Source organism: Rana temporaria, chromosome 5, assembly GCF_905171775.1.
Source record: "Rana temporaria chromosome 5, aRanTem1.1, whole genome shotgun sequence".
NCBI lineage: Eukaryota > Metazoa > Chordata > Amphibia > Anura > Ranidae > Rana > Rana temporaria.
The window spans coordinates 64,645,106-64,660,284 of NC_053493.1; positions in this window are offsets into that span (position 1 = coordinate 64,645,106).

Genomic DNA, 15,179 nt, shown 5'->3' on the forward strand with positions numbered 1-15,179 from the left:
GTGTTCTGTCAGAGTCAGATTAGGTAACGGAAGTGACGCTGTGCCAGGTTTGCTCATCTGACAGAACACCTGCAGTCAGAAGAAGGCGGCAGACATCTTAGTACACCAAGCTACGTCTTGATTTTCACAGTAATATTAGCAATAAAGTGAGCGTATATCAATAAATATAGTATGTTGACATGCATGATGCTGTTTGGATATTTAACTTTTTAGAGCCTAAGGGCCTGATCCACAAAAACCCAGCGTAACTTAATTTTTCCCGTTTAAGTTACACCGCCGCAAAATCTCTACCTAAGTGCCCGATCCACAAAGCACTTACCTAGAAATTTTGAGCAGTGTTACTTAAATCCGTCCGGCGCAAGGCGTTCCTAATCTAATGGGGCGAGTCCCATTTAAATTAGGCGCGCTCCCGCACCGGACGTACTGCGCATGCTCCCGACGCGATTTTCCCGACGTGCATTGTGCGAAATTACGTTACGCCGAGTTTTGTGAATCGCGTAGTTATCCCGGCACACAGATACTGTGCCAGAATTATTATTATTATTATTATTATTATACAGGATTTATATAGCACCAATAGTTTACACAGTGATTTACAATATAAAGGGGAGACCTGTGTGGCCACCTGTGTGTAATTTAATCTCAGTATAAATACAGCTGTTCTGTGAAGCCCTTAGAGGTTTGTTAGCAAAAATTAGTGAACAAACTGCATCATGAAGGCCAAGAAACACACCAGACAGGTCACGGATAAAGCTGCTGAGAAGTTTAAAGCAGGGTTAGGTTATAAAAAAATATCCCATTGATACCATGGAGTGGTGTGGCAAAAACCTTTCGTACACGAGGGACTTGGTTTGTCATCCTCTCTGGCTTCTGTGCACCACCAGACTCTTCTGTGTCTGGGACCATAGGGGGAGAGCAAAGTTTACACATACAGGCGCTTTATTTTTTCCTTTAGACATTCCACATTTTCAACCATGTATTCTATTTAAGACCTGGTTACAATGTCCTTCAACTTTATTATATACTATATTCTGTTCATATTATAATTATTTAGGTACTTATATAGCGCCGTCAATTTACGCAGCGCTTTACATATACATTGTACATTTACATCGGTCCCTACCCTCAAAGAGCTTACAATCTAAGGTCCTTAACTCACATTCATATATATAATTGTATAATTTCACTCTTGAGATTGGGATCTGATCGTGTTCGGGTCGAACATCATGTTCGGGTCTAACATGAGTTTGACTGGAACATTGGCAGTTCGCCCGTTCGCTGAATAGCGAACAATTTGGGGTGTTCGCGGCAAATTCGAAAGCCATGGAACACCCTTTAAAAGTCTATGGGAGAAATCAAAAGTGACAATTTTAAAGGTTAATATGCAAGTTATTGTCATAAAAAAGTGTTTGGGGACCTGGGTCCTGTCCCAAAAAATGAGCACTTTTGATTTTTAATGTTCGTGTCCCATAGACTTTAACGGTGTTCGCGTGTTCGAACAAATTTTTTGCCTGTTCGCATGTTCTGCTGCAAACTGAACCATGGGGGGGGAGGCTTTATGCATAAAATCTGGCCTTTATGCAAGAGTGGCAAGAAGAAAGCCATTGTTAAAAGAAAGCCATTAGAAGTCATGTTTGCACAGTCCCCTAACCATCAGAGGGGAGGGAGGGGCCTGATGAGAGTGCGCGTCAGAACAGGCTGCTAGCTCTGAGCAGCTCCGTGGGCTCCATGGGTCCCTCCGGCGCGCGCTAGGCTGTGTCTCTTCCCTACCCCCCGCTGTGCCTCTCCCCCTGCTTCCCCCGCCCCTCCTTCCGCCGTGTTACCTTGGCGCCGCGCTGTGGAGTGAGGCCGTGGGGTTCTCCCGGAATCTTGGAGCGTGGAGTCCCGACTTAGGCAGGCAGGCGCTGGAGAAGCTGAAGGGCTCGGGCTCGGGTTCCGTTCGGGCTCCGTGTGCTGGGCGTGCTGTGAGGAGTTGTGAGGAGTCGGGAGGAAGCGCAGTTTGACTCAGCTGACTCGGCGTCTGACTCGGCGGTGTAGGTTCATCAACTGAATATTAGAAATGAGAGGTCGCCCAGTAAGGGGTGCTGTGGCAAACGCCCCCAAAATAAGCGCCAGTCCAGGTACTATAAAAAAATACATGACACAAGACACTTCTAAAGACTGTCCTAGTGAAACATCTGGGGCAAAAAGCAGACTATCAATGGGCCAACAAAAAAATGGACAGCGAAGGTACTCTGAAACAGTGACAATCAGAGAGTCTGAGGAGGTTGTTGCGGATCCACATGGTACCACCCATAAAGATTTACCCCCATCAAAAACAGAGCTACTAGAAATGTTTTCACGACTAGAACTATCAATCTCACGAATGGAGCTCTCGTTAAAAAATGAGATAACGATTGTACACGATGACATGAGTCATTTACTGAGAAGAGTGGAAGAAACTGAAGAAAAACTGGATAGTCAAGCAGCTGAGGTGGCTGAGTTAAAAATGCAAATGAAGGAATTGCAAATAGAACAAAGGAACTTGAGGTACCGAATGGAAGATCAAGAAAATCGGAACCGGAGGAAAAATTTGAGGATACGCGGTCTGCCCGACCTGGAAGGAGAAGACCTCCAAGTAAAACTTGATAAATTATTCGGCCACATTTTGGGTAAAATAGAAACGGAAAAAATCAAATTCGAAAGAATTCATCGGATTAGAAAACCCGCGGAATTGGCAGCGGGAATACCCAGAGATGTGATCGCAAGATTTCATAATTTCCAAGATAAAGAACAGATTTGGCAGCGTCTTAAAACCATTAGGCCGGTAACATTCAACGAGACCGAATTACAGATCTTTCCAGACCTTGCCACCGAGACCCTCTCTAGAAGGAGAGTACTAAAACCACTACTCGAACATTTAAAAATACATGGTATCCAATATTCTTGGGGTTACCCAGCGTGTCTAATTGGGAAGAAGGAGGGCAGGTCCGCGACCTTAAGGTTCCCTGAAGAGATGACTAAGTTCTGTACGAGACTGGACATCCCATTGATAGAGATACCTGGTTGGAATGAACCACAAGAGAAGATATTACCTATACCGGGCCATCAGACATGGAACCTTATTCCAGGAAATAAAAGAGGAAAATAATTAAGAAAAATACCCACACAAGATAAATAATAAAAAACGAAGACGATGAAGTGGGGGCTGGGGGGTGAGGGGGGTCGTGGGGGGGCGGGGGGGGGGGACGGCTGGCGTGGGCCCGGGGTGTCCTGGGGTCCTGGGGCTGCTCACCCACCCCCAGCCTTTGGTTGGGGGGAGGGCGGCGGCAGTTCGGATGTAGTCACACTCGCAGAGTTCAACCTCTGGGGCGAGAACCGTGGGCCGGGTGGAGTAGGTTGGCCACGGATCCAGGTGCCTATATAAGGCCGTAATGCCCCTATTGGTGGGGGAAGGGAGGGAGGGGGGGTGGGCTAGGGTGAATGGAGGGGTCATAGTGCAGAGTAAATGGGGGGAGGTGGGGGGGAGTGGGAGAGGGTTTGGGGGGGAGTATCTCCGGTTATCAGTTTTAGAAGTAAGCTACCTGTTATGGTTTGGCCTCGATGCGTATTGGAACGCCTGCCTATGTAAGAGGATGAGTGACATGATTCAACTTTTGGCAACCGAATACAATAATATCAATGTAATGGGTGTGGTCGTGGGGCGAGTGACTACCTAGTTGACACTATGGGAACCCTAAAAATACTCTCATATAACGTAAGGGGATTAAACTCCCCGTTAAAAAGGGGTAATATTTTAAGAGAAATTAAACATCTTAAAGCAGATATAGTACTCATACAAGAGACACATATCTCGCAGGAATCAAATCTTAAAATAAGCTCACCGGATTACCCATTATGGTACTACGGAGACTCTCCGACTAAGCTGGCAAAGGGGGTCGCCATAGGGTTCGCTAAGGAAGTTAGATTCGTCCTGGTAGAGAGAAAAGCAGATCCCGAGGGGCGGTATCTCCTACTTAGGGGAAAATTAAATGAAGTGGATTATTCTATTGCGAATATTTACTGTCCAAATAAGAACTCCATGAGATTTCTTAAGGGGGCTATCGAGATGTTCATGGACTTCAGGATAGGCAGAGTAGTTGTGGCGGGCGATATGAACCTCTGTCTGGATCTGGATCTCGATTGTACGTCACGTGCACAGCGGACTGGAGACGTACAAAGAAAATTACTTAAAAAAAATTACAACAACTCCAATTGATAGATGTTTGGAGAATACAGCATCCGAAAACACGTGATTACTCATTCTATTCCGCCGTGCACGGGACGTACTCTAGGATCGATTTTTTCCTAGTGGATCATAGCTCATTGGACGTAGTGACAAGCTCGGGAATTGGGATAACTACCCTGTCGGATCACGCGCCAGTTTCAATTAATTTAAAAATCGAGGGAGCCCCCAAAAGTAACATCAAATGGAGACTTAACGAGGATTTAATACAGGATGAAGAGGTTGTAGAAAGGATAAAACAGGAATTAGAATGGTACTTCAAGACAAACTGCTCCGAACACATGTCTGAAGCACTAGTTTGGGAAGCTCACAAGGCCTACATTAGGGGCATACTGATCGCAATTGGATCAGCGAAAAAAAAAGAAACCAAGAAGAAATATGATGAGTTATATAAAACTATCTTGGTGCTTGAACAGACCCATAAACTAACAGGAGAGCATGAAGCGGAGCGTACCGTTATTTTAAAAAGAGAGGAATTAAGAGATCTTATCGAATATGAAAATAGAGCGGCATCTTATAGACGTAAGAAAGAGAAGTTTCAATGGGGTGACTTGTCGGGTAAATACCTAGCAAAAGGGTTTCAAAACAAATCTAAGGGTAATTTTATAGAATGTATTCAAACAGGCAAAGGGAGTAAGGTATATACAACATCAGAGATCGCAAGAGTATTTCAAGAATACTACGGGAAGTTGTATTCGCTATCACAAGGGGACACCTCGGAAAAAATTAAAAGGAGAAGTGTTAATACAAAAAAAAATTTAAGTAGCACATGTTTAAATAAAATACCAGATGACAAAATTAGTTTTTTAGAAGAACCTATAACGGAAATGGAAATTCGTAATAATTTAAAGGAGTCACCTAAGGGGAAAAGCCCAGGCCCCGATGGGCTAACAATTACATATTACCAAAAGTTCAGTGACATTCTGATCCCCAGGATGTGCTCTTATTTAAACGGTATTGGTTTAAACTGGGATATTCGGCAAGAGGCATTAGAGGCCGCAATTACAGTAATCCCTAAGATAGGTAAAGATCCCTCCTTATGTTCTAGTTTTAGACCCATCTCGCTATTAAATGCAGACGTAAAATTGTTCGCCAAAATCTTAGCAGGGAGAATGAAAACAATCATGAAAGATTTAGTACATACTGATCAAGTAGGCTTTGTCCCCGGGAGGGAAGGCAGGGACAATAGTATTAGAACACTTCTGTTGACACAGATTATAAAAGATAGTAAATCCCCAGGTCTACTCCTGTCTATAGACGCCGAAAAGGCTTTCGACAGGGTAGACTGGGGATTTCTATTGAACACATTGGAGTTTATCGGGATCGGTCCAAAAATGATGAGGTGGATAAGCGCCCTGTATAAACACCCAACGGCAAGAGTTAAGGTGAACGGGACATTATCCGGGACATTTGAAATGTTCAATGGGACTAGACAGGGATGCCCCCTGTCCCCCCTTTTATTTATTTTATCTTTGGAACCATTGCTGGCCGGGATTAGAAATAACCCCGACATCAGGGGGATACAAACAAATGATGGGGTACATAAACTCGCAGCGTTCGCCGACGATATCTTATTATTTATAACGAACCCAACTATAACACTCCCGAATCTATTAAAAACCCTCAAATTGTACGGAGATGTAGCTAATTTCAAAATCAATCCTTTAAAATCAGAAATCCTTAATATTAGCGTGAATCCACAGGACGTACTGAGATATAAGCAAGAGTTTCCATTCATTTGGAGAGACACCGAGATAAAATATTTGGGAGTTAATATTACATCATCCCCTGACTTAATCTACGTACAGAATTACATACCATTATTAAATGATATTAAAAAAGATTTAAAGAGAATCGCATTGAGACAAAGATCCCTATTAGGGAGAATAAATTGTTTTAAAATGTTTACTCTCCCTAAAATATTATATATAATTCAAATGTTACCAATCGCACTACCGGGTGCTTATTTTAAAATACTAAAACAGTTATTAAATAGGTTTATATGGCGGAACAAAAAAACACGCATAAGTATGGAGGTGTTAATTAGAGATAAGGAACATGGTGGTTTGGGGGTACCTGATATTTACACATATTATATGGCCATTCACATGGCACGGGTGGTTGATTGGGTTAGAGATAACAAAGAGAAAAGGTGGGTGAGATTAGAAAATTGTTCAAATAAGTCACTGTTAGGAAAAGAGATTTGGATACCGCCACATTTTAGACAAATAAATCCGCACTTGCACAAAATCACATTGGCATCCATGTCTATATGGGATAGGGCACATAAAAAACACAGATGGGGTTATAACTCCCCACTAATCCCTTTATTTGACACAAATTTTTTTGTACCAGGGAAAATGGACCTGTTTGGTAACTGGATTAAAAAACCAGATGTACAATTAAAAGACATATTAAAAGACGGTAAAATTCTTACCTACCAGGAATTAAGTAAAAAAAAAGAACTGTTTGAGTTGAATAGGTGGCGATACTTGCAGCTGACGCATTTTGTGGATTCCTTCCCCTCCCCCTTGAGGTCAGATAGATACTTGCTCCCTTTGGAGCGTCTGTGTTTGGCACCAAGGGGAAGGGGCGCGATATCCGCAATTTATAAAATACTGATGGGATTGAAAGACTCCGGTCTCCCTCCTTATATTAACAAATGGGAAGAGGAATTGGGAACGGGTATAACCGAGACAGAGGCCAGGAAAATATTAAAAAAGACGCATACGACCTCACTTAATTGTGCTTTGATCGAAATGAACTTTAAGTGTTTAGCACGATGGTATATAACCCCGGCCATAGCACACCGCTATCAAGACGACACCTCCAAATATTGTTGGAGGGGCTGTCTTGAGGTGGGCACTATGTCACATATATGGTGGACATGCCCAAAAATTAAAATATACTGGAATAATGTATTACTAATAATTGAGGAGATAACCGGAATTAAAATTCCTCCTGACCCATGGATCTGCCTGTTTCATGGGACAGAAATGTCAACTAAACAGTACATGAGAACTTTGCTTCCCCATGTACTAGATGCAGCAAAGAGTCTGATCCCCAAACAATGGAAGGACCCTATGAGCCCGACAGAGAAGAGCTGGTTTTGTAGAATTAATGATATATATTATACTGAACAGCTCAGGTACATGGGAGAGGAGGGAGAAGGCGGATTTAAACGGAAATGGCAGGATTGGGTTAATTTTAAACTCGGACCAAGGTATATAGATAGGATGATATAGTGCAGGTAGGTGAACGGGCAAAGAGCGATTCAATAGGAGACAGAATTCCGGAGATAGGGGAGGGCGGGAGGGTGGGGATAAGGGTTGGGGGGGGCTTGAGGGAGGGGCGAGGGTTTGTTCGGCTTGGGGAAACTAATGTATCTATTTATGTATTTAAGTATTTTTTCCTTTCTCTCCTTTTGTACATTTATTGACACATATTTAAAAAAGCACTTTTGCAATAACAAAGAAAAAAAGAAAGAAACAACAAATAAAAATAAAAAAAATCTTTTCCAACCATGATGCGAACTAAGGAGACTGCGAACTGAACGCAAATTGATTGAGTATCCTGATAGTTCTCTGAGGCGGAAAAAAGAAAAAAAAAAAAAAAAAAAAAAAAAGAAGTCATGTTTGCAGTTTGTAAGAAGCCATGTGGGGGACACAGCAAAGATGTAGAAGAAGGTGCTCTGGTCAGATGAGACCAAAATTGAAATTCTTGGCCTAAAAGCAAAACTCTATGTGTGGCAGAACACTAACACCGCACATTACCCTGAACACACCATCCCCACTGTGAAACATGGTGGTGCCAGCATCATGTTGTGGGGATGCTTTTCTTCAGCAGGGACAGGGAAGTTGGTCAGCGTTGATGGGAAGATGGATGGAGCCAAATACATGGCAATCTTAGAAGAAAACCTGTTTGAATTTGCAAAAGACTCAAGACAGGGGTGGAGGTGGTCCAGTCAAAGTTCAGACCCTTATCCAATTGTGAATTTGTGTCAAGACTTGAAACTTGCTGTTCGCAGACGCTCTCCATCCAATCTGACAGAGAAAGCGCTATTTTCAAAGAAAAATGTCACTCTCTAGATGTGCAAAGCTGGTAGAGACATACCCAAAAAGACTTGCAGCTGTAATTGCAGTGAAAGCTGGTTCTATAAAGAATTGACTAAGAGGGGCTGAATACAAATTCACACAATACTTTTCACATAATTATTTGTAAAAAAAATGTTTAAATCCAATCATCATTTTCCTTCCAATTATGCCCCTTACACACGGTCGCTTTATGTGATGTAAAAAAACAAAGTTTTTAAAAACGTCATTTTAAATGACCGTGTGTGGGGAAAACGTTGTTTTATGTCTTCTGAAAAACAACAAAAAAAAATTTGAGCATGCTTCAATTTTTTGTGTAGTTTTTCAAAACGTTTTGTGTCAAAAAAAAATCACTGTGTGTAGCTAAAACGACGTTTAAAACAGGGAGCTGCGGTGGCTCAACGCGATTGGCACTGCGCTGACAAGCCATTCACCTCTGCAGCTAGAGGTTCGGATCCCGGTCTCGGCTTCATGTGAATTGAGTTTGGTGGTCTCAGCCCGGCTCCCGGTGGGTGTGCTATGCAAGGTAAGCCTGTGCTTAGTACGCCCACCCCCCTCCCACAAAAACCACCACACCTACACACGCACTCTAAATTGGGTTAACACACGCACTTTGACCACGCGGTCTCTAAAGAGAGGCGAAGGACTAATGGGGCTGGTTGAGCGGGCTAATCCTCTCACTCCCTTATAGGGAGTCCCTCTGCCCCATTGGGCTTCAAAGCGGAGCAGGTAGGGCGGGCTATGTGGGAGGACCCCCTCACACACCCGCCATTGCCACCCGGGGCATGGAGAAAGGTGGCAGATTGCCTCTGGGGGAGGCCTGCCTACTCCCAACTCCTGCAGTCCGGCTCCTCTCTCAAGTACACGCACAAAATACACTTAAAAAAAAAAAAAAAACTAAAAAAAAAAAAAAAAAAAAAAACGACATTTTTAAACCCGCGCATGCTCAGAAGAAAGTTATGAAGCGAGCTTCAATGGAAAAGAGTGCTGAACGTAACCGCGCTTTGCTAGAGCATTTTGAAAAAACGATGGTGTGTAGGCAACGTCGTTTTTGAAAATGAAGTTTCAAAAACTTCGTTTTTTTATTAAAAAAAACGACCGTCTGTACGCGGCATTATGTGCCACTTCGTGTTGGCCTATCACATAAAATCCCAATATTTTTTTTTTTTGGTTGTAACATGACAAAATGTGGAAAATGTCAAGGGGTATGAATATTTTTTCAAGGCACTGCTAGAATTATTATTATTTTTTTAAAGTAAAACAAGTATTGTTAAAAAATCAGATACATGACTAAACAACAATTAGAAATATGCTGTTACTTTTCGATGGGTAATTTTGTGTGGATGTATTTTTTTCCAAGAGAAAAAACATCAAAAACAAGCATTTTGCGCTTTTATTCATAAAAAATGCTTAGTTGGTGTAAGTGCAATAGGTGTAAAACCTTGTACACATTTACTTTTTCTACATACAGTGTTATTTTTAATTTGATGTCTTTATTTACCCATTACTCTGCAGTAACTCATCCATATTGGTCATGTATTTGACATCAGCTGTGTATATGGGTAAACATGGTAATCAAAACCGTTTGAAGCAGTTTCTTGGCAAAGTGTTACATTCTGAGGAATTAACACTTCTACATACTTGAAATGTATGTCTAATGTATGTCATGCAGGTGACATTGTAAACAGAGCAGTGACTAATAATAAAAACATTGTCATGCAGGCATATATCAAGAGGAAGTAAAGTAAATACAAGAGTATATCTAAACCGTAACTAAGTAATATTTAGTTTACTTAAAGTGGTTGTAAACACTTTACAACCACTTTATGTTACAGGTAAGCGTATATTAAAGGGGTTGTAAAGGTTCGTCTTTTATTTTCTAAATTGGTTCCTTTAAGCTAGTGCATTGTTGGTTCACTTACCTTTTCCTTCAATTTCCCTTCTAAATGTTTTTTTTCTTTGTTTGAATTTCTCACTTCCTGTTTCTCCTCAGTAAGCTTTCCACCATCATCCGAGCGGTGGAAAGTCATTTAGAACAGCTTACTGAACACCTTACTGAGGAGGAACAGGAAGTGAGAAATTCAGACAAAGAAAACAAAGAAAAAAAAAACATTTAGAAGGGAAATTGAAGGAAAAGGTAAGTGAACCAACAATGCACTAGCTTAAAGGAACCTATTTAGAAAATAAAAAACAAACCTTTACAGCCCCTTTAAGGCTTACTTGTAGCTACCCAGGATATCTCCTAAACCTGCACGGTTTAGGAGATATCCTCTGTCCCCTGTATGTGCTGATGTCATCGGCACATGTGCACTAAAGCAAAGGCACCTATGTGCCATGGCTTCAGTCCATGTGCCATTACCGACGGCTCCCACGTGCATCATCGCGGCTCCGGCCAATCACAGTGCCAGAGCTGCGATACCCGGGGGACGAGGACAAATGCGGGGGCTTCGATGAGCTAGTATGCTATGCATACTAGCTCATTATGCCTTTGTCTTGCATTTTTTTTTATTACGTTTTTTTTAACTGCTTGCCGACCAGCCGCCGTCATTCTACGGCGGCAGGTCGGCTCTCCTGGGCGAGAGCCCGTAGCTATACGGCGGCTCTTTGAGCCGCCACTAGGACCGCGTGCGCGCCGCCGGAGGCGCGTGCGTGCCGCCGGAGGCGCGTGCGTGCCCCCCGCTCGCCCCCGACTCCCGTGCGCGTGCACAGCTCTCGGTCCTGTCAGCGGGGGAAATGCTGATCTTCTGTTCATACAATGTATGAACAGAGGATCAGTGTTTCCCCTAGTGAGTCCACCCCCCCCCCCACAGTAAGAACACACCCAGGCATACTTAACCCCTTCCCCGCCCCCTAGTGTTAACCCCTTCACTGCCAGTGGCATTTTTATAGTAATCCAATGCATTTTTATAGCACTGATCGCTATAAAAATGCCAATGGTCCCAAAAATATGTCAAAAGTGTCCGAAGTGTCCGCCATAATGTCGCAGTACCGTAAAAAAAATCGCTGATCGCCGCCATTACTAGTAAAAAAAAATATTAAAAAAATTTTAACGAAAAATATATAGAAGAATACGTATCGGCCTAAACTGAGGAAAAAAATTTTTTTTATATATTTTTGGGGGATATTTATTATGGCAAAAAGTAAAAAATATTCATTTTTTTCAAAATTGTCGCTCTATTTTTGTTTATAGTGCAAAAAATAAAAACCGCAGAGGTGATCAAATACCACCAAAAGAAAGCTCTATTTGTGGGAAAAAAAGGACGCCAATTTTGTTTGGGAGCCACGTCGCACGACCGCGCAATTGTCTGTTAAAGCGACGCAGTCCCGAATCGCAAAAAGGTCTCTGGTCTTTGGGCAGCAATATGGTCCGGGGGGTAAGTGGTTAAATTGGGTTTACAACCACTTTAAGCACAGTGTGTTCTAATCAATCACTGTGATTTTTTTTTTTTTTTCTTATTAAAAATACTGTTTTATGTTTTTGTTCACTCTGATTGCACCATCTCATTGTGGCTGATCTTCTACAGCCTTTTTCAACCACTTCTTGTCTGTATGCATACACTCAAATGGCTTCCTGAAAATGACTACAGTAGATCATGCCTATGCAATGTGTGTTGGCATGGTTGCATGTAGTCTCAACCAGGAGCCAGGGCTGGACTGGCCTACCGGGATAGCGGGAAATTTCCCAGTAGGCTGGCTGCCCTGGGGCCAATCCTGGGCAGGTGCACAGGTAAGGTTGCCTCCTCAACCCTTTAACTACTTCAATACAGGGAACTTTCAGCCCCTTCCTGCCCAGGCCATTTTTCTGCTTTCAGTGCTGTCACACTTTGAATGACAATTGTGCGGTCATGCAACACTGTACCCAAATACATTTCTAATCCTTTTCTTTACACAAATAGAGCTTTCTTTTGGTAGTATTTAACCACTGCTGTGTTTTAAAAAAAAAAAGAGCGAAAAGTTTGGAAAAAAACGTATTTTAATTAGTTTCTGTCAGTACATTTTGTAAATAAGTAATTGTTATCCTTCACTGATGTGCGCGGATGAGGCTGAACTGATGAGGTGACACTTATGGGCACTAATGAGGTGGTACTTATGGGCACTGATTAGGTGACACTGATGAGGAGGCACTAATATGCTGCCCTGGTGGGCTCTGATATGCAGCACTGATGAGCACTGATAGGTGGTACTAATGGACACTGATAGGCGACACTGGTGGGCACTGATAGGCAGAACTGATGGGCAGAACTTATGGGCAGCACTGATAGGCATTGATGGGAGGCACTGATGGGCATTGATGGGCAGCACTGAGGAGCAGGCACTGATGGGCACTGAAAGGCAGCACTGATTAGCATCACTGACATTTATTGGTGTCATTGATCACCACTGCTGGGGCTTTACTGTAATCAGGCCACTGATGATCAGTGCCCTCTGGCCACATTTTTCTGGCACAGGGTTCCCCTTAAAATCCATACCAGACCTGAAGGGCCTGGTATGGATATTGGGGGGACCCCCACAATTTTTTTTTCAATTTTGGTACAGGGTTCCCCTTAATATTCGTACCAGACCCAAAGAGACTGGTAATGGACAAGGGGAGGGACCGTGCCATTTTTTCATTGATTTTTATCTATATTTTGCTGGGACCTGAAAATTCATTACAACCGCGATTAGTTTTAAATGACATTTTTTTCTTTAGAAATGTATTTTTGCTGTGGTATTGTTCTAAACACGGGAAAAATGTGCCACTTTACAAGCATCCTAAGGACACCCCCCAGCAGGGTTGCCAACTTTCAGTAAATTTACGAACAGTTTGTAAAATCCATAATTGTTGCAAGGACAGTTTCAAAAAGTACAGATTTTGCAAACTATTCGTAGATTTACTGAAATTTGGCAACCCTGCCCCCCAAGCATGATATTTAAAGGAATATTACATTTTTATTGTTTCACTTTAAGCACTATTAAAATCACTGCTCCTGAAATAACTGCTGCTTTTATAAACTTTGTGTTGCATTAATACATGTCCCCTGGGGCAGGACCCGGGTCCCCAAACACTTTTTATGGCAATAACTTCCATATAAGCCTTTAAAATTAGCTAGACTTTAACAGGGTTCCACAGCTTTCGAATTTGCATTGAACATCGCATAATGTTCACTGTTCGGCGAAAACCCAATGTACGAGTCGAACTTACGTCCGACTCGAACATCGGTCTCATCCCTAATGGTCACCGGTGACGCTGCATTGATAGGCACTGATCAGGCTGCACTGATGGGCAGTGGTGATGCTGCATTGATGGGCACTGATCAGGCTGCATTGATGGGCACTGATGAGGCTGAGCTGATGGACACTGGTGAGGCTGCATTGATGGGCGCTGATCAGGCTGCACTGATGGGCACTGATTGTGCTGCACTGATGGGCAGTGGTGATGCTGCATTGATGGGTACTGATCAAGCTGCATTGATGGGCTACATTGATGGGCACTGATGAGGCTGAGCTGATGGGCACTGATAAGTATAATACACTATACATATGTTCACGGCAATCTATTTATTTTAAATGATTCCATTTTTTCATATAGTTCGTAATTAACTGCACTTTTATACTTATTTGATACTAGAATAAATCATTTTGTATCATTTTCTGTTTAGATCATTATTTGTTGCTCTCGGTAACCCCCTTTTCAATTAGCCTTCTCTTAGGCTATTCCCCTACCCCTTTCCCCCTTTTTATAGTTATGACTATTGGTTACAGCAACAAAACCCAACAGGGTACATGATCAATTATAGGCATCTGTATTGATCACCTATACATTAGTGGTTAACTTCCCCATCCCCCTGTATGTGTACATTGTCCTCAATCTGTACATAGTTCTGTTTTTGGCGTATCCCGCTTAATTCCCTCAACCTTATCCCAGGTACTCCAAAAATAAACAACAGAAAGAACACCCTCACACTGCTTTTTGAGGAGAAGAGTGCCTGTTAGCGTGAACCTGAATGTGGGGCAATCAACTGGGGAAGAACCTGGGCACATTTCCAGTCACAGATCACAATCTCCACTCTAATACATCCCAAAGGTGTTATATCGGGTTGAGGTCATGACTCTGTGCAGGCTAGTTGAGTTCCTCCATCCCAAACTCGCTTATCCATGTCTTTATGGACCTTGCTTTGTGCACTGGTGCGCAGTCATGTTGGAACAGGAAGGACCATCCCCAAACTGTTCCCACAAAGTTGAACGGAAACTGGAGCATGCTCAGTGGATGTGGCAATGGCTGGTTTACACAATCTCAGGCTGCAGCGGGGACACGGACAAGAAGGGTGCATGAAGAGCATGTAATACGGCATATACTGACAGTTTTTAATAATGTGGGTTTAATGACACTTTAGAACGAACTTCACTACTGTGATACATAGAAAAAGTAGGGCCAAAAAAGCTTTGGCCATGCATGCTGCCCTAGGTACACACACATAATGATGACACCCTGTGTCATGTAATTATTTTAGTAAATAATGGTAAGATAATCTAATTGAGAAAGCATGCAGTCTGAATAATATTCATCGTTTTTTTTCAACTGCAGGTACAATCAAACAAGAAAAAGTATAGGTGGATTTATACTTGATGAACTAGAGAGAGTTATTAGACCCATCTAAGCATCTCTTGCACCTCCACCCCCCTACAGTTTTTATGGAGACTTTGAACCCAATTATCTGAAGCTGGAAAGAAGATGGAAACAAAATGAGGAAGGGGTTATAGCAAGGCTTGGTGCCTCCCCCTCTAACCTAGCTACTCTGAGTTCTGGCCTTATGAGTAACTAATGATACTATAGGCTATATAAA